The sequence below is a fragment of the Chelmon rostratus genome, chromosome 5 (assembly GCF_017976325.1).
Source record: "Chelmon rostratus isolate fCheRos1 chromosome 5, fCheRos1.pri, whole genome shotgun sequence".
Taxonomy (NCBI): Eukaryota; Metazoa; Chordata; class Actinopteri; order Chaetodontiformes; family Chaetodontidae; genus Chelmon; species Chelmon rostratus.
In genome coordinates, this window is record NC_055662.1 from 22,945,268 (window position 1) to 22,965,923 (window position 20,656).

Consider the following 20,656-nt stretch of genomic DNA (forward strand, 5'->3'; position numbering starts at 1 on the left):
TGTGACAGCAAAATTAGCCAGAGGTAGACCAAAATCATAGTGGTAAACACTAATGGACATGGCAGTTCTTATTCTAGTGGGGAGATTCATGACCAATTGTCTGCTGGAGAGTTCCTGAGCAGTCAGTATCTGTCTGTGTTTTTTTAATCTTTATTACTTCCAGCTGCACTAATCAAGACTGCTTAAGCTTTATCCTTGTACAACCTCACCGCTGATGTGAAAAAACTAAAACAGTTTATGTACTTGAGTGCTGTTCAAACTTTCATTGTCATCTTAGATAATATTATCACATTTATGAAAGGCCAAATTAATTGTTATATCCAATCAGATTCAAAATACATTAAAAGTAGCTGAGAAATAATTATATTTTCTCCCAACTTATTTTACCTTCTGTGGACTTGCAGGACATACTAAGGTATGCATGGCAGCAACTCCGTGTTGCAAACCATGGCGATTACTGCCTATGGGAAGACAGCTAGCTATGAACCCCTAAAGACAGTGACACTTCATGGTTCACTGGAACTTAGCAGAATTAGGCTAATCCCTCAAAATGTGAGTGTTCTCAACTTATCAGCATCCCCAGGGCAAAACCAAATGACAGATGATAGTTGCCATTTAGAGAAGCAGCAAAAGTAACTAATACCACACCTGACAGCCTTTTTAGTCTCACTATCTAACTCCCTTTTCGCCTTTCTTGTCTCATTTCCGCTGTCAGAGTTTGCCCTCTGTCATTCTCACTTGTACTTATCAGAGCAGACGTTTGGATAATGGACAAAGCTACTGCTGGACTTCTAAATTCAGTCATCCTTGGTGACCCTTGACCTGGCCTTTCCATCTTTACAAATGAGAGGTTGGACAGATAAGCCGGTCCCTGCCCGGCCATTTACTTGCCCCGAGCCATGCTAACTCTCGCGGTGATAAGTCCCCGTGGAGTTCAGAGGGCACACAAACAGGCCACCCTCACCTCCTGCTCTGTGTATTCCATGTCAGCTCTCTGAGTCCTGTTGTATTTACGCCCCCGTCTAAGTGCCTTTCAAGTACCCTTGTTTGGACTCACTCCATCATTTCCTGCTTTCCCACTCCCAATAATATCTCAAAAATGAAATATTATGTAAACCTACGTCAGTTAGACTACACAGAAAGACAGGGAGAAAGGAGGTTGGTGCAGAGGGAAAAGGGTAATAATTGGTTTCTGGATTGGCCTGAAGAAAACAAAGGCCTCTGTAACAGCAACAGCTCAAATGCATTGGCGAGATAAAGCACTCCCTCTGAGAGCAGGCCCTATTTTTCCTGCTAGGAAAAAACATGTCTCACACTTAACATCAGAGATAGTTTCATGTAGAAAGAGGGCTAGTACGTAATGGCCAACAGCTGGCTTTACACAATCTGTCTGCGCCAGCAGGGAAAGCTTTCTAAAGCTGCGATGCAGCTTTTTATGGGTGTGAGGAAATGAAAGAGCAAGAAAAGACAGTAAGAGGCAAGAGAAACGTAAAGGAGTTAAATGGATTTACTCATTAGTAATAAGTTAATTAGTGGGCTTTTGAAGGCCATCGCTGAAAGATGAGAGGTGTTCAATGACAGGACAAAATACAAGTAAACACTGTGATGAACTGTCGGAAGAAAAGAGTGCAAAAGACTCTAACAAACCCACAACACCAGATTCCTGAAAGTTTATATGTAGGTTAGTTCCTCTGTTACAGGCATGTGAATGTTTTCAGGCCGATCCGGAAATGTTGAGAGAAACGAAGTGCACTTCTTGCTGAAAATAGAACACTTTCAAAATGACTTCATCTGCCATGAGCAGACGACAACCTATCCAATTTCATCAGGTACAAGAGACAGACTATTACATGAAAAATCAGCATGATAATACTGGCCTCAATGATTCGTTAAGATAATTGAGGTTATTTTGCAACAGTTCTAGTGCAGCTAGTTCCATACTAAACATTGGTTCCACTGTTTCTTTGAGAACGTTGACTGGATTAATGTTAGTGCAGGTTGTAAACAACATGAAGAGTTACGAGAGGAAATCCTTCCCACTAAGGTTTCAAGGAAACGTAACTCTGGGTACTTCAGTGTTGAGTGTCACACTGTTATTGCAGCTGTAGCATATTGCTCTTTGACTGCTATTTAACTCTTATGGCTTGTCTCACCAATCGCCAGGTGGTGAGACAGGTGAGGTTGCAGTTTGACTGTTGGATATTTATTCTTGGCGTCTTTCACACCTCAGTATTGTGGTTGTATTCTTGAAATGTAACACTGTGTGAATCCTGGCTGTTTAGCAGTCATGTGGCAGATATGGCATTTTCTTGTCAACCAAAAGACCCACTGTGGAAATGAATGGTTGTAAAATAGAAGGTAAGACTCAAGTGAGGTGACTGAGGTGAAGTGATACTCCAAAGATAGTTTGTTGCTCAGTGTCTTCACAGTAATCACACTATAACAACTGTTTTATATTTAAAGAGTCATAAGAGTTTTAGAATTTTTTGCTTTTTTAATTCATAATGTGCCTGTGTGTGTTTCTTAGGAAGGAGAGAGGTGATCAACCAGACTTCTTTTGTGGACGTTTCTGTGGTTGAAATCATCACCACCACCATCAGCTCCTCTACCTCCATCCCTTTACTGGAGAGTGGCACCACAACGCTAACTTCAGCATCTGTATCAGAGGCAGAAGAGTCTCTGGACTCAGTTCCCACACATCCTCCCTCAATGTTCTCTACCAGTATGGCTCCACCTCGCCCCACTCACCAAGAAGAAGAGTTATTCACGACGGTTGCGCCCACCATCAAGGAGGAACATGAGCACACTGACGATGGAACAGACTTTGACTTTGATGACTTTGAAAGAAAAAATTTAACCAGTGAATTTTTTACCCCACGTGGTGACACATTCCGAGAACCCCAAGTCACAACAGAAAGCACCAGTGCCACAGAGTCAGTGTCCAAGCCCATGGATGGACCAGATGATCACTCAGTAATCGAGATCAACACAATCCAACCTGATGTCCCCATACCAGACGCCTCTCTCATCACAGAGCCCATGTTTGCTGAGGGGAAGACTGAGGAAACTGTTCTGGGTTCTGTGATCACCACAGCGATGACCTCTGACCTCACTTCACCAGAATCCACTGAACTGACCAGTGAGGAAGTGTTTGTCTCCTCAGAATCGACACCTTCAACCGGTGGGCTTCATTCAACAACATCATTCCCTGACTATAACCATGACATTGATGACATAGAGACTGAGTTTGCTGTAGAGGCAGTGCCACCTACTCCACCATCCCAGCAGGACCTCTCATCCAGCCCACCAGAAAGCACAAGCATTGATGGAACGACAGCCAGTCCCACTGACACCACTTTTATGTCTAACACCCAACCCAGCAGTGAGGTGGAGATCACCACCACAGCACCAGCAGAGAGTACCAGCACTGCAACACAAACCAGACACCAAACGCAGGAAGAAACCACATCTGCAGCTAGGACAGCTACCACCGTCCTGATCGACAGTGGAACGTCTGCTGAAGATGTGATGTCTTCAGCAAGTGTACACGTGTTTGATGAGTCCACCACTCAGATGCCAGAGCACAGCGGTGACACCTTGACAGAGAACAACACATCAGCAGAGATTGGCACAGAGTTCCTTACATTCGTCCCCGTGGCTTCAGCTGTGGATGACACGACCACCGCTCCAGTTACGGTGGTCGCTGATGAACATTCCACCCAAGTGACCACAGGTAAGACATATAAACAATACCTTAAACCTAGGAAGCAATCCTTGAAAGGGTTCATGGGCTAAAAACTGTTGTTGGTAAACACAGCTCATTTACATGTTTTTCACAGCGTCCCAGCTCTTTGGAATCAGGCTCTCATTGAAACTTAATTCAGATTTGTTGCACTACAGTGTCTGGGAGTTAGAGGGCGCTGTGCTGTCCAGGTCCTGAAGTTGACAGAGTTTGATTGTCTGGCAATGAGAATGTATAGTGGTGTGAGTAAACCGAGGTCACATAAACACAGAACAGGCAATGCATAGTGACTCTGCTGTTTTTATTTACATCCAGACAGCTCAAATCATAATCTCAGACAAACGTATTGCCCTTTTTTCTTTTTATGATTGTTCCTTTAAATTACAGTTAAAGTTCAGTGACTTACTCACCTAATTATTATAATATTCTGTGGTAATTTTGATGTAATGTACAAGCAGTTGCAGTCTACTAATAGTCATATTTGCATGGTGAGTCAGTTTTAATTTCTTCCACGATGAACCAGGTCGAAGTGTTTAGTTTTTCGGTTCCCTCAGGCTCGTGTTTGTGTGTGTTCTCAGTGTGGTCTGCTGCTGAAAGACTGCTTAGCCTCAGGACCTCCTCAGTCAGTCCAGCTGAGCAGATGTCCTGATAATGATTTTGACATAGACAATAGAGAGAATGTGGGAAACACAAACACGAGAAAGGGGGGGGGGGGGGGGGGGGGGGGGGGGGGGCATGATAATATGGCAGTAGAGGCTCGGATCGGCATCATATCAGAAATGAAATATTAAAGACACAAAAACTTTTAATTTGCTTTTACTTTGCTAAGGTTGTCATAACACCATTTATCATTTAATCTTTATTTCTTGCTTATTTGAGGTGACAAAGGGATGACTATACCTTTTGAGTTATGTCAGTCATGTTATCGGAGACATGAGTTCAAGAAATTTAGTTAAAGAAATTAGAAATATAGATTCAGGCCATGACTTTCGTCTCAACAGCACATGATCTCACATGCAAATAGCAGCTGCATCATTCTTCACTCCTTTAATTTGCTCTCACATCTGAGCTGCGCTCCCTGAAGAGCAACTCACGTTGGAGGAAAGGGGTCTGGTGAATTGAAAAGTACACGAGTGAATGGACTGGTAATTTGGCAGTTTTTGGAATTTGGTCTGGCTTCGTGGAAGGTGCGAAAACCTGCCTGAGAGAGTAGCAATTTGTACTCCAGATTATGCACATGCAAACTGCTGGTGTGTTCAGCAGCATTTTATGCAGTGTGGTCCCTTTATTTGCCAAGAGTACACATTACTTGCTTGTGTGTGCATATACAGCACTGTATGAGAAAGAGGCAGATATACAAAGTCTGTGCGTCTTAATGCGTTGTGTGTATTTATACTGCAAATCATTGTGCATTTGCAGTATTTCTCTCTTTGTGTGTGTACCAGCTCACTGACAGAAGGCCTGGCAATAACAGATTTGGCAGTCTACCTGAGTAAGCACAGATGCCTTTAGCAGACTGAACACCACCACAGAGGTGATGTCATTGCAAACGCAAAGTCTCTCCTCTCTGTGAGGACAGCTGCAGGCTGCCTGACCCAAGCGAATGATTACAGCTACTTTTACTGCTACATCATTTGATGTGGCTCAGCCGAGACACTCAGGGTCTCTGCCCTCCCAGTTTGTGTGGGAAAAGCTCGTGGAAAATATTGTGGCACAAGGAGAAGTGTGTTGTCTAGTTGCATGGGAACAAATTGCACAATAATATCAGCATGTTAACAAAATGTCCTTGTGTTTCTGATTAATTGAAGACAATTAAATTTACTGTTTACAAAGTGTTTATATGACAGATTATAACTTGAAATATTGATACTCTGAGCCTTGCCAACAACAAATGTCACAAGACATGGCACAGAACCACCAGCAATGCATTCTTACTGTAATAAAATGTCTAGTTCACTAAGGCTTGCTCGTCTGATCCCTACTGAAATACATAGTGGCGACTATGGCACTATGGCAACTAGATTTTGGAACGTATCTGTTTGGACTGAGCCAGGCTAGCTGTTTACTCCTGTTTCCAGTCTTTATGCTAAGCTAGGCTAGCTGGCTGATGGGTGTGGCTTCATACTGGACACACACACACACACACACACACACACACACACACCAGAAAGCAAATAAGGGTATTTCCCAAAATGTTGCCGTGTTCCTTTAAATACTTTTCTGTTTTACAGTATTAGATCTAAAATGTCTTGTATATATTATAGATTAAATAAAAAATGATTACTTGATACCAAAATAATAAAAAAGAATAATTTACCACTTGAAGGTGAATGCCAGCTGAGATATTTATTTGTCCACTGTCTTCGTGCCCAAACCCACTATGAAGACTACGGTGGCCAGTGCCTCTGTTGGCTCCTTTGATTTGGACATACATGTTTAATGTGGGATAGCAATCTGATGACAGAGAATGGCAGTGTGTCGGTAGGAAGTGTGCATGGGTCAGTCAGGCGGGACCATTGTCTGAGTTCCCAGGCCTGGAGGAGGCTCTAAACAGGTGTCTTTCTGTAAAGCTGACCCAGTACAGATGTCCTTGTTTGCAACCAATAATCTTTAAGAATCATTGTGGGAAACAAAGAGAGAGGACAAGGGGCAGAGAGACAGAGAGAGAAGCAGTAAAGTTTGTATATGAAAAGTTCATGTTGTCGTCCGTGAATGCTCTTTTTCTCGTCTTTGCTCGAGTTACATTATGCAAGCGGCGCTAAACAATTCAGGCCCAACAGCACCAAACTGTTCATTTTACGATTAACCTTTGCTGTGTTCTTTTTGCCACCTGCACTATGCATATTATTAGATTTGACAAAAACTTGACACAATGGTTCACTCTTGATGCTTTTTATAAATTAAGGACATGCAAACAAAACGAGAATGCATGTTCTTATAGGGAGGATAGTCACCAAGTCAGGGATTTCAGAGATGAGAAGCTGCTGTTTGGGCCAGTCTTCATATGCGACTTGTGCCTTTGTAGAGGCATGTTATGTAGACATTCATTTGGTGTCATAAGAGTTTTTTCCTCACACCAGTTCTTATTTTTTATGAAAGACAGGGACATGGACTCAGTCCTTCTTCTCAGCTTTAAAGGTTATAATTAACATCTATTAGTTGACAATTGGATTTGTCATCATCATTTAAGGCAACTGTCTTTTAGAGGAGGGGATTATTTCCAGCCAGACAATGTCTTGTTTATTTTTCTAAATGCAAAAACCCATCTGAAGCAACATAGCTTAGGTGGATGATGATAAAATTATAACATTGCACACTGAGTGAAGACAGAACCACTTTACCTGCCATGTCATTTACTTTGTAAATGAAATCAGTAGTGTCTTCAGTAAATCAACAGATGCAGACTTTGTTAATGTTGTTCAAGGACTTGCTAATGTCTATGTTCAAGTGGCCTTTGTTAACATTGTTGAAGGACTTGGCAGTGTCTATGTTCAAGTGACCTCTTGATAATGTTTTCTTTTCACATCAAATTAGAATATAAATTGTTTGAATTATGGTCTGGATGAAGTTCAGACACCAACTCGGTTGAGGCTTATAAATGTGTTGGAGAGTGATTTATGCAATGTTTGTTCATTTCAGAGCTATTTTAGGTTTAAAATATTTTTTGTGAGAACACTAATAAGAACTGTGAATGCTTATTTGTTGTTTTGTTTTTATTTGTTTCTTCAAATCCACTGACTCGATTGCAGATGCAACAAACAAAAAAGTTCACACCGTGTGTTTCACATGTGTTTGGACATACAACTCAACAATCCAACGTCCACAAAGAATGTTTTTGATGTTTTTAGTAGTCCAAAAATTGCTTTGTTTAACATGTGTATCAGCTCTTACTTTCATGAGTGGCTGAGTCCATGTAGTTTTACTGTGTGTATGACAAAACTGAAATACAAACTGGAAAATGGAGAAGTGACTGATGCATTATAATGGTTAGTGATGTGATACAACACAACACATAATGCAATAAGTTAGACGTGCATTGTATTTATGGTGTTTAAAGGAGTACATCATCAATTTAGTATAGAATTTCCATATATCAAAAGGACTTGCAAGAGACAAATGAAAAAAAAAAATATATAACCCTGGTGATGTTGCTTATTATAGGATTATTGTCTAGAGCTGACAAAGCTTCCCTCCAGTGCGACCATCCAGAGCCACCACAGTCCTTTCAAGGAAATCCCCATGACTAGTAAACTAAATGTTTGTTCTTAAGCGTGATGTCTGTGATAATTTGACTGTCTATGATAGAATATTATAAGTACCACTACCACGATTTTAGAAACATCAATGTTGTTTCTTATATTTTTCCTTAAATCCGTAAGATGAACTTTCAGTTGTTTTTTAATCAGATTGTCCTTATTTCTTTTATTTTCTCTGCAGTTGACCAGGCTCTACAGCCACAAGAGTCTCAGTCCCCTGTCATACCAGTTGTGCCTGATCATCCCACCCCCTCCATAGCCGATGGTGAGCCCATCCTGCAGAGTGGAGACCCAGAACTTTTCTCCCAAGCTGCTGTAACCATCACTCCAACTGTTAGCTTTAGAAATGATAAACATGAGATCACACTGGAGCCACAGAACCCAGAAGAAAATGAGGCCAAAGGTACCCAGATTTTGACAAATGTGACAACTCTGGGAGGAAGCGATGAAATAACCACAGTGTTTGATTCTAGTTTGACCGATTTCCCTGTTCATAGCGCCACTGAATCTAAAGAGGAACCCACAGCAATGCTAACCTCTTCAGAGATCCCAGATGTTGATGTCAATCACCCTGATATTGAATCAACACCTCCTCAAATATACCCCGAAGTAGGTGAGCTGACCACACAAGGCCCCACACAGAAAGATTCAACCACTGTTCTGGGCTCAACAGTGGAGGAAGCGGCTCCATCGAAAACTACACAAATAACTGAACCTGGTCCAGATGCCAGAGAGGGGATGAGTGATGTCTCAGCTACTTCTGCTGACTTTGTTCCAACGGTAACCCCAGCTGAGCCACAGGTCACCGAAACTAAAGAAACCCAAACAACAAAGACTGAGGAAACCACCACTGTCAACACCACATCTGTACAAGATGAGGTAGGCGAGACAGGGAGGACTCCAACGTATGTGAAAAGTGACTCAGAAGTTACTCCGACAGAGAAAGCTACTGACCAATCCTCTGTTACGTCTTCAACAGAACTTTTCACAGCCAGAGATAAAACTGAATCCACAGAGGACAAGAACACATCTTCCACTCCAGCTAAAGACAGCACTCAGTCTACATTACAGACTGGGTACACTCCCTCCTCTGATGACGGGAAAACACCATCATCAACAACTAGTGACTCACAGAGCTCCACTCAAGATGTGAAGGGAGGGGAAGAGACCCAAACCCCAAAAGAATTTGCCTTCAGCACAATGGTTCATACAGTATCTAGTGGTTCAGTCTCTCCTGAAGAGACAGGCAAGACTGAGATAACACCAGCTGTAGATATAGGCAGCACTGAATCATCAGCATCTGTAGCACCTACCCTGGCTGAAACTTCAGAGACTACAGTCACAAGTCAGGCAGGGAGTACAAGTACAGGCAGCCAAATGCCTTCCATCTTACCTACTGAGAAAGCTGAGACTGATGCAATGTCTACATCAGAGGAGGAGGGTTCAGGGATTCAGACAGTAAACATGTTTACAACTGGGCCACCATCGCATACCTCTGCAGGGACTGTGACATCATCTTCAAGTTTAAGTGCAACAGATCAAGCTACACGGGAGAGTGAAGTAACATTACAAACAGTACAAACAGCAGGCACAGATGAAACATCTGTTCCTGCCACTGGTGAGTTGGAAAAAAACTCAACACCCACCATTATGCATGAGGGGTGGAAACAAGATGAGACAACAACTCCTCCCTCTCATGAATCCATTGCAACCACTGCTTCCTCCTTGTACAGTGCTATCGAACTTATCCGGACAACAATGACCTCATTCACTGAATATTTCAGTCAGTACTCAACAGAGAGTGCATCACTGATGACTGAATTACCTGACCAAAAAGTGGGCACAAGTGAGGAAACTGCCACTACTGGTATAGATGAGGAGACTTCAGAAGATCAAACTTCCACACCTGTGGCTGCCTCTACTTCTCCAGTCATTAGCACAGTCAAACCAGATGAGTCTACTTCGATCACAGTTTCAACAGCAGAAACCTCAAGTGTAACTGAGGACACAAAACCAGTACAAACAGAAATATCAGAAAACACATCTACTGAAAGGATATTTATTGCTTCTGAAGTTAGTTCCATTTTCACACCAACAGATGAGTTGAGTTCTGAGGGCCAGACAGTATCACCTGAAACACCAAAGAGTGACATTACAGAAGCAACAGTAAAACCATCAGACTCAGGAGTAACACAGGGGACGACTGTGTCTTCTGATATCAGTCTGAGCCCAACTCCTCCCTCCTCAATTAGGACAGGCAGTGACACGACCATGAAACAAACAGAAAAAACATCAAGTTCAGAGGAACCAGCAGTTAGTGGCATCACTGACATAGTGACCAGTACATTGCTCACTTCAGCAGCAGAGGTGAGCTCTGGAGGTCAAAAAACAATATCCTCTGTTTTAAGCATTGACGAACAAACTTTGTATGAAGGGACAGAAAAACCAGCATCTTCGGGACAACCAAGCACAACTGCTGCGACTTATGTGAAAAAGGAAGTCTCAGTGCCAACATCTTCACATGCAGAAAGCACAAGCAAACAGACCACCGAAAGATCAAGTACGGAGTTTCTAACAACTACAACCTCCACATTGTTTAGCACTGACAAGACAACAGCACTACCAAGTACAGACCAAGACAGTGCAGTCACAAGTCAGACAGAGAAACCCTCAACCTCTTCTGTGACTCTAAAGACAGAGCAAAGTTCAATTTTCACTCCAACAGATGAAAGTGGCTCTGGTGTCCAAACCCAAGAAATGTTCACTCAAACATCTTCTCTGACAGCTACATCTTCTCTTTCTAGTACCGGGACACCAATGGCAACATCTCCTGTTACATCGACTGCTGTCATTGAGGATGAAAGGATTAGTGGTGAAACTACAATGGTGGAAGCAAGTCCTCCATTCAGTGCATCAACCACAAAACCTGAAACAGCATCATTCCTCTTTACCACAGATGCAGAGAGTTCTGGAGTAAGCACTGATGATTTCACTGAAGAGTCAATCATCACAGCAACTACTGTCTCTTCAGTGTTGAGTACAGAGTCACCATCAGTCACAGCATCACATGAAACTGAAACAGGAGATACTTCAAAGACAACTATTCCAACAGCTTCTTCACTCTACAGCACTGAGACGCCAACATCAGTGTCACCTGAATCAGAAGATACTGAAACCACAAGTCAGACAGAGGAAGCATCAACAACGTCAGGGGCAAGTTCTCCTTTCCCAACAACAGATGAAGAGAGCTCAGGTGAACCGACTGCTGAGATGTCGACCAAAGACACTGCACGTCCAACAGCCTCCTCATTGTTTAGCACAGAGAAGCCAACAGCGCTACCAGGTACAGACCAAGACAGTGCAGTCACAAGTCAGACAGAGAAACCCTCAACCTCTCCTGTTACTCCAAAGACAGAGCAAAGTTCAATTTTCACTCCAACAGATGAAAGTGGCTCTGGTGTCCAAACCAAAGAAATGTTCACTCAAACATCTTCTCTGACAGCTACATCTTCTATTTCTCGCACTGGGAAACCAACGGCAACATCTCCTGTTACATCGTCTGCTGTCACAGGAATTGAGGATGAAAGGAGTAGTGGTGAAGCTACAATGGTGGAAGCAAGTCCTCCATTCAGTGCATCAACCACAAAACCTGAAACAGCATCATTCCTCTTTACCACAGATGCAGAGAGTTCTGGAGTAAGCACTGATGATTTCACTGAAGAGTCAATCATCACAGCAACTACTGTCTCTTCAGTGTTGAGTACAGAGTCACCATCAGTCACAGCATCACATGAAACTGAAACAGGAGATACTTCAAAGACAACTATTCCAACAGCTTCTTCACTCTACAGCACTGAGACGCCAACATCAGTGTCACCTGAATCAGAAGATACTGAAACCACAAGTCAGACCGAGGAAGCATCAACAACGTCAGGGGCAAGTTCTGCTTTCCCAACAACAGATGAAGAGAGCTCAGGTGAACCGACTGCTGAGATGTCGACCAAAGACACTGCACGTCCAACAGCCTCCTCATTGTTTAGCACAGAGAAGCCAACGGCACTACCAGGTACAGACCAAGACAGTGCAGTCACAAGTCAGACAGAGAAACCCTCAACCTCTCCTGTTACTCCAAAGACAGAGCAAAGTTCAATTTTCACTCCAACAGATGAAAGTGGCTCTGGTGTCCAAACCAAAGAAATGTTCACTCAAACATCTTCTCTGACAGCTACATCTTCTCTCTCTAGCACTGGGACACCAATGGCAACATCTCCTGTTACATCGTCTGCCTTCACAGGTATTGAGGATGAAAAGATTAGTGGTGAAACTACAATGGTGGAAGCAAGTCCTCCATTCAGTGCATCAACCACAAAACCTGAAACAGCATCATTCCTCTTTACCACAGATGCAGAGAGTTCTGGAGTAAGCACTGATGATTTCACTGAAGAGTCAATCATCACAGCAACTACTGTCTCTTCAGTGTTGAGTACAGAGTCACCATCAGTCACAGCATCACATGAAACTGAAACAGGAGATACTTCAAAGACAACTATTCCGACAGCTTCTTCACTCTACAGCACTGAGACGCCAACATCAGTGTCACCTGAATCAGAAGAGACTGAAACCACAAGTCAGACCGAGGACGCATCAACAACGTCAGGGGCAAGTTCCGCTTTCCCAACAACAGATGAAGAGAGCTCAGGTGAACCGACTGCTGAGATGTCGACCAAAGACACTGCACGTCCAACAGCTTCCACATTGTTTAGCACGGAGAAGCCAACAGCACTACCAGGTACAGACCAAGACAGTGCAGTCACAAGTCAGACAGAGAAACCCTCAACCTCTCCTGTTACTCCAAAGACAGAGCAAAGTTCAATTTTCACTCCAACAGATGAAAGTGGCTCTGGTGTCCAAACCCAAGAAATGTTCACTCAAACATCTTCTCTGACAGCTACATCTTCTCTCTCTAGCACTGGCACACCAACAGCAACATCTCCTGTTACATTGTCTGCTGTCACAGGTATTGGGGATGAAAGGATTAGTGGTGAAACTACAATGGTGGAAGCAAGTCCTCCATTCAGTGCATCAACCACAAAACCTGAAACAGCATCATTCCTCTTTACCACAGATGCAGAGAGTTCTGGAGCAATCACTGATGATTTCACTGAAGAGTCAATCATCACAGCAACTACTGTCTCTTCAGTGTTGAGTACAGTGTCACCATCAGTCACAGCATCACATGAAACTGAAACAGGAGATACTTCAAAGACAACTATTCCAACAGCTTCTTCACTCTACAGCACTGAGACGCCAACATCAGTGTCACCTGAATCAGAAGAGACTGAAACCACAAGTCAGACCGAGGAAGCATCAACAACGTCAGGGGCAAGTTCTCCTTTCCCAACAACAGATGAAGAGAGCTCAGGTGAACCGACTGCTGAGATGTCGACCAAAGACACTGCACGTCCAACAGCTTCCACATTGTTTAGCACGGAGAAGCCAACAGCACTACCAGGTACAGACCAAGACAGTGCAGTCACAAGTCAGACAGAGATACCCTCAACCTCTCCTGTTACTCCAAAGACAGAGCAAAGTTCAATTTTCACTCCAACAGATGAAAGTGGCTCTGATGTCCAAACCCAAGAAATGTTCACTCAAACATCTTCTCTGACAGCTACATCTTCTCTTTCTAGTACCGAGACACCAATGACAACATCTCCTGTTACATCGACTGCTGTCACAGGTATTGAGAATGAAAGGATTAGTGGTGAAACTACAATGGTGGAAGCAAGTCCTCCATTCAGTGCATCAACCACAAAACCTGAAACAGCATCATTCCTCTTTACCACAGATGCAGAGAGTTCTGGAGTAAGCACTGCTTATTTCACTGAAGAGTCAATCATCACAGCAACTACTGTCTCTTCAGTGTTGAGTACAGAGTCACCATCAGTCACAGCATCACATGAAACTGAAACAGGAGATACTTCAAAGACAACTATTCCAACAGCTTCTTCACTCTACAGCACTGAGACGCCAACATCAGTGTCACCTGAATCAGAAGAGACTAAAACCACAAGTCAGACCGAGGAAGCATCAAAAACGTCAGGGGCAAGTTCTCCTTTCCCAACAACAGATGAAGAGAGCTCAGGTGAACCGACTGCTGAGATGTCGACCAAAGACACTGCATGTCCAACAGCCTCCTCATTGTTTAGCACAGAGAAGCCAACGGCACTACCAGGTACAGACCAAGACAGTGCAGTCACAAGTCAGACAGAGAAACCCTCAACCTCTCCTGTTACTCCAAAGACAGAGCAAAGTTCAATTTTCACTCCAACAGATGAAAGTGGCTCTGGTGTCCAAACCCAAGAAATGTTCACTCAAACATCTTCTCTGACAGCTACATCTTCTCTCTCTAGCACTGGGACACCAATGGCAACATCTCCTGTTACATCGTCTGCCTTCACAGGTATTGAGGATGAAAAGATTAGTGGTGAAACTACAATGGTGGAAGCAAGTCCTCCATTCAGTGCATCAACCACAAAACCTGAAACAGCATCATTCCTCTTTACCACAGATGCAGAGAGTTCTGGAGTAAGCACTGATGATTTCACTGAAGAGTCAATCATCACAGCAACTACTGTCTCTTCAGTGTTGAGTACAGAGTCACCATCAGTCACAGCATCACATGAAACTGAAACAGGAGATACTTCAAAGACAACTATTCCGACAGCTTCTTCACTCTACAGCACTGAGACGCCAACATCAGTGTCACCTGAATCAGAAGAGACTGAAACCACAAGTCAGACCGAGGACGCATCAACAACGTCAGGGGCAAGTTCCGCTTTCCCAACAACAGATGAAGAGAGCTCAGGTGAACCGACTGCTGAGATGTCGACCAAAGACACTGCACGTCCAACAGCTTCCACATTGTTTAGCACGGAGAAGCCAACATCACTACCAGGTACAGACCAAGACAGTGCAGTCACAAGTCAGACAGAGAAACCCTCAACCTCTCCTGTTACTCCAAAGACAGAGCAAAGTTCAATTTTCACTCCAACAGATGAAAGTGGCTCTGGTGTCCAAACCCAAGAAATGTTCACTCAAACATCTTCTCTGACAGCTACATCTTCTCTCTCTAGCACTGGGACACCAATGGCAACATCTCCTGTTACATCGTCTGCCTTCACAGGTATTGAGGATGAAAAGATTAGTGGTGAAACTACAATGGTGGAAGCAAGTCCTCCATTCAGTGCATCAACCACAAAACCTGAAACAGCATCATTCCTCTTTACCACAGATGCAGAGAGTTCTGGAGCAATCACTGATGATTTCACTGAAGAGTCAATCATCACAGCAACTACTGTCTCTTCAGTGTTGAGTACAGAGTCACCATCAGTCACAGCATCACATGAAACTGAAACAGGAGATACTTCAAAGACAACTATTCCGACAGCTTCTTCACTCTACAGCACTGAGACGCCAACATCAGTGTCACCTGAATCAGAAGAGACTGAAACCACAAGTCAGACCGAGGACGCATCAACAACGTCAGGGGCAAGTTCCGCTTTCCCAACAACAGATGAAGAGAGCTCAGGTGAACCGACTGCTGAGATGTCGACCAAAGACACTGCACGTCCAACAGCTTCCACATTGTTTAGCACGGAGAAGCCAACAGCACTACCAGGTACAGACCAAGACAGTGCAGTCACAAGTCAGACAGAGATACCCTCAACCTCTCCTGTTACTCCAAAGACAGAGCAAAGTTCAATTTTCACTCCAACAGATGAAAGTGGCTCTGGTGTCCAAACCCAAGAAATGTTCACTCAAACATCTTCTCTGACAGCTACATCTTCTCTCTCTAGCACTGGCACACCAACAGCAACATCTCCTGTTACATTGTCTGCTGTCACAGGTATTGGGGATGAAAGGATTAGTGGTGAAACTACAATGGTGGAAGCAAGTCCTCCATTCAGTGCATCAACCACAAAACCTGAAACAGCATCATTCCTCTTTACCACAGATGCAGAGAGTTCTGGAGCAATCACTGATGATTTCACTGAAGAGTCAATCATCACAGCAACTACTGTCTCTTCAGTGTTGAGTACAGTGTCACCATCAGTCACAGCATCACATGAAACTGAAACAGGAGATACTTCAAAGACAACTATTCCAACAGCTTCTTCACTCTACAGCACTGAGACGCCAACATCAGTGTCACCTGAATCAGAAGAGACTGAAACCACAAGTAAGACAGAGGAAGCATCAACAACGTCAGGGGCAAGTTCCGCTTTCCCAACAACAGATGAAGAGAGCTCAGGTGAACCGACTGCTGAGATGTCGACCAAAGACACTGCACGTCCAACAGCTTCCACATTGTTTAGCACGGAGAAGCCAACAGCACTACCAGGTACAGACCAAGACAGTGCAGTCACAAGTCAGACAGAGATACCCTCAACCTCTCCTGTTACTCCAAAGACAGAGCAAAGTTCAATTTTCACTCCAACAGATGAAAGTGGCTCTGATGTCCAAACCCAAGAAATGTTCACTCAAACATCTTCTCTGACAGCTACATCTTCTCTCTCTAGCACTGGGACACCAACAGCAACATCTCCTGTTACATTGTCTGCTGTCACAGGTATTGGGGATGAAAGGATTAGTGGTGAAACTACAATGGTGGAAGCAAGTCCTCCATTCAGTGCATCAACCACAAAACCTGAAACAGCATCATTCCTCTTTACCACAGATGCAGAGAGTTCTGGAGCAATCACTGATGATTTCACTGAAGAGTCAATCATCACAGCAACTACTGTCTCTTCAGTGTTGAGTACAGTGTCACCATCAGTCACAGCATCACATGAAACTGAAACAGGAGATACTTCAAAGACAACTATTCCAACAGCTTCTTCACTCTACAGCACTGAGACGCCAACATCAGTGTCACCTGAATCAGAAGAGACTGAAACCACAAGTCAGACCGAGGACGCATCAACAACGTCAGGGGCAAGTTCCGCTTTCCCAACAACAGATGAAGAGAGCTCAGGTGAACCGACTGCTGAGATGTCGACCAAAGACACTGCACGTCCAACAGCTTCCACATTGTTTAGCACGGAGAAGCCAACAGCACTACCAGGTACAGACCAAGACAGTGCAGTCACAAGTCAGACAGAGATACCCTCAACCTCTCCTGTTACTCCAAAGACAGAGCAAAGTTCAATTTTCACTCCAACAGATGAAAGTGGCTCTGATGTCCAAACCCAAGAAATGTTCACTCAAACATCTTCTCTGACAGCTACATCTTCTCTCTCTAGCACTGGCACACCAACAGCAACATCTCCTGTTACATTGTCTGCTGTCACAGGTATTGGGGATGAAAGGATTAGTGGTGAAACTACAATGGTGGAAGCAAGTCCTCCATTCAGTGCATCAACCACAAAACCTGAAACAGCATCATTCCTCTTTACCACAGATGCAGAGAGTTCTGGAGTAAGCACTGATGATTTCACTGAAGAGTCAATCATCACAGCAACTACTGTCTCTTCAGTGTTGAGTACAGTGTCACCATCAGTCACAGCATCACATGAAACTGAGACAGGAGATACTTCAAAGACAACTATTCCAACAGCTTCTTCACTCTACAGCACTGAGACGCCAACATCAGTGTCACCTGAATCAGAAGAGACTGAAACCACAAGTCAGACAGAGGAAGCATCAACAACGTCAGGGGCAAGTTCCGCTTTCCCAACAACAGATGAAGAGAGCTCAGGTGAACCGACTGCTGAGATGTCGACCAAAGACACTGCACGTCCAACAGCTTCCACATTGTTTAGCACGGAGAAGCCAACAACACTACCAGGTACAGACCAAGACAGTGCAGTCACAAGTCAGACAGAGATACCCTCAACCTCTCCTGTTACTCCAAAGACAGAGCAAAGTTCAATTTTCACTCCAACAGATGAAAGTGGCTCTGATGTCCAAACCCAAGAAATGTTCACTCAAACATCTTCTCTGACAGCTACATCTTCTCTCTCTAGCACTGGGACACCAACAGCAACATCTCCTGTTACATTGTCTGCTGTCACAGGTATTGGGGATGAAAGGATTAGTGGTGAAACTACAATGGTGGAAGCAAGTCCTCCATTCAGTGCATCAACCACAAAACCTGAAACGGCATCATTCCTCTTTACCACAGATGCAGAGAGTTCTGGAGTAAGCACTGATGATTTCACTGAAGAGTCAATCATCACAGCAACTACTGTCTCTTCAGTGTTGAGTACAGAGTCACCATCAGTCACAGCATCACATGAAACTGAAACAGGAGATACTTCAAAGACAACTATTCCAACAGCTTCTTCACTCTACAGCACTGAGACGCCGACATCAGTGTCACCTGAATCAGAAGAGACTGAAACCACAAGTCAGACCGAGGAAGCATCAACAACGTCAGGGGCAAGTTCTCCTTTCCCAACAACAGATGAAGAGAGCTCAGGTGAACCGACTGCTGAGATGTCGACCAAAGACACTGCACGTCCAACAGCTTCCACATTGTTTAGCACGGAGAAGCCAACAGCACTACCAGGTACAGACCAAGACAGTGCAGTCACAAGTCAGACAGAGATACCCTCAACCTCTCCTGTTACTCCAAAGACAGAGCAAAGTTCAATTTTCACTCCAACAGATGAAAGTGGCTCTGATGTCCAAACCCAAGAAATGTTCACTCAAACATCTTCTCTGACAGCTACATCTTCTCTCTCTAGCACTGGGACACCAATGGCAACATCTCCTGTTACATCGTCTGCTGTCACAGGTATTGAGGATGAAAAGATTAGTGGTGAAACGACGGTGATGGAAGCAAGTCCCCCTTTCAGTGCATCAACCACAAAACCTGAAACAGCATCATTCCTCTTTACCACAGATGCAGAGAGTTCTGGAGCAATCACTGATGATTTCACTGAAGAGTCAATCATCACAGCAACTACTGTCTCTTCAGTGTTGAGTACAGAGTCACCATCAGTCACAGCATCACATGAAACTGAAACAGGAGATACTTCAAAGACAACTATTCCAACAGCTTCTTCACTCTACAGCACTGAGACGCCAACATCAGTGTCACCTGAATCAGAAGATACTGAAACCACAAGTCAGACCGAGGAAGCATCAACAACCCCAGGGGCAAGTTCCGCTTTCCCAACAACAGATGAAGAGAGCTCAGGTGAACCGACTGCTGAGATGTCGACCAAAGACACTGCACGTCCAACAGCTTCCACATTGTTTAGCACGGAGAAGCCAACAGCACTACCAGGTACAGACCAAGACAGTGCAGTCACAAGTCAGACAGAGATACCCTCAACCTCTCCTGTTACTCCAAAGACAGAGCAAAGTTCAATTTTCACTCCAACAGATGAAAGTGGCTCTGGTGTCCAAACCCAAGAAATGTTCACTCAAACATCTTCTCTGACAGCTACATCTTCTCTCTCTAGCACTGGGACACCAACAGCAACATCTCCTGTTACATTGTCTGCTGTCACAGGTATTAAGGATGACAATATTAGTGGTGAAACGACGGTGATGGAAGCAAGTCCTCCATTCAGTGCATCAACCACAAAACCTGAAACAGCATCATTCCTCTTTACCACAGATGCAGAGAGTTCTGGAGCAATCACTGATGATTTCACTGAAGAGTCAATCATCACAGCAACTACTGTCTCTTCAGTGTTGAGTACAGAGTCACCATCAGTCACAGCATCACATGAAACTGAAACAGGAGATACTTCAAAGACAACTATTCCAACAGCTTCTTCACTCTACAGCACTGAGACGCCAACATCAGTGTCACCTGAATCAGAAGAGACTGAAACCACAAGTCAGACAGAGGAAGCATCAACAACGTCAGGGGCAAGTTCCGCTTTCCCAACAACAGATGAAGAGAGCTCAGGTGAACCGACTGCTGAGATGTCGACCAAAGACACTGCACGTCCGACAGCCTCCTCATTGTTTAGCACAGAGAAGCCAACAGCACTACCAGGTACAGACCAAGACAGTGCAGTCACAAGTCAGACAGAGATACCCTCAACCTCTCCTGTTACTCCAAAGACAGAGCAAAGTTCAATTTTCACTCCAACAGATGAAAGTGGCTCTGGTGTCCAAACCCAAGAAATGTTCACTCAAACATCTTTTCTGACAGCTACATCTTCTCTCTCTAGCACTGGGACACCAACAGCAACATCTCCTGTTACATTGTCTGCTGTCACAGGTATTAAGGATGACAATATTAGTGGTGAAACGACGGTGATGGAAGCAAGTCCTCCATTCAGTGCATCAACCACAAAACCTGAAACAGCATCATTCCTCTTTACCACAGATGCAGAGGGTTCTGGAGTAAGCACTGATGATTTCACTGAAGAGTCAATCATCACAGCAACTACTGTCTCTTCAGTGTTGAGTACAGAGTCACCATCAGTCACAGCATCACATGAAACTGAAACAGGAGAAACTTCAACGACAACTATTCCAACAGCTTCTTCACTCTACAGCACTGAGACGCCAACATTAGTGTCATCTGAATCAGAAGAGACTGAAACCACAAGTCAGACCGAGGAAGCATCAACAACCCCAGAGGCAAGTTCCGCTTTCCCAACAACAGATGAAGAGAGCTCAGGTGAAC

The 20,656-nt window shown here is 44.0% G+C and overlaps 1 protein-coding gene across 1 annotated transcript in view; it reads left to right on the forward strand.

The window, feature by feature from the left end:
- LOC121606257 (versican core protein-like) overlaps positions 1 to 20,656 on the forward strand; it is a 55,674-nt gene that overhangs the window by 17,721 nt on the left and 17,297 nt on the right. The gene's annotated exons all lie outside the window — the stretch shown is intronic.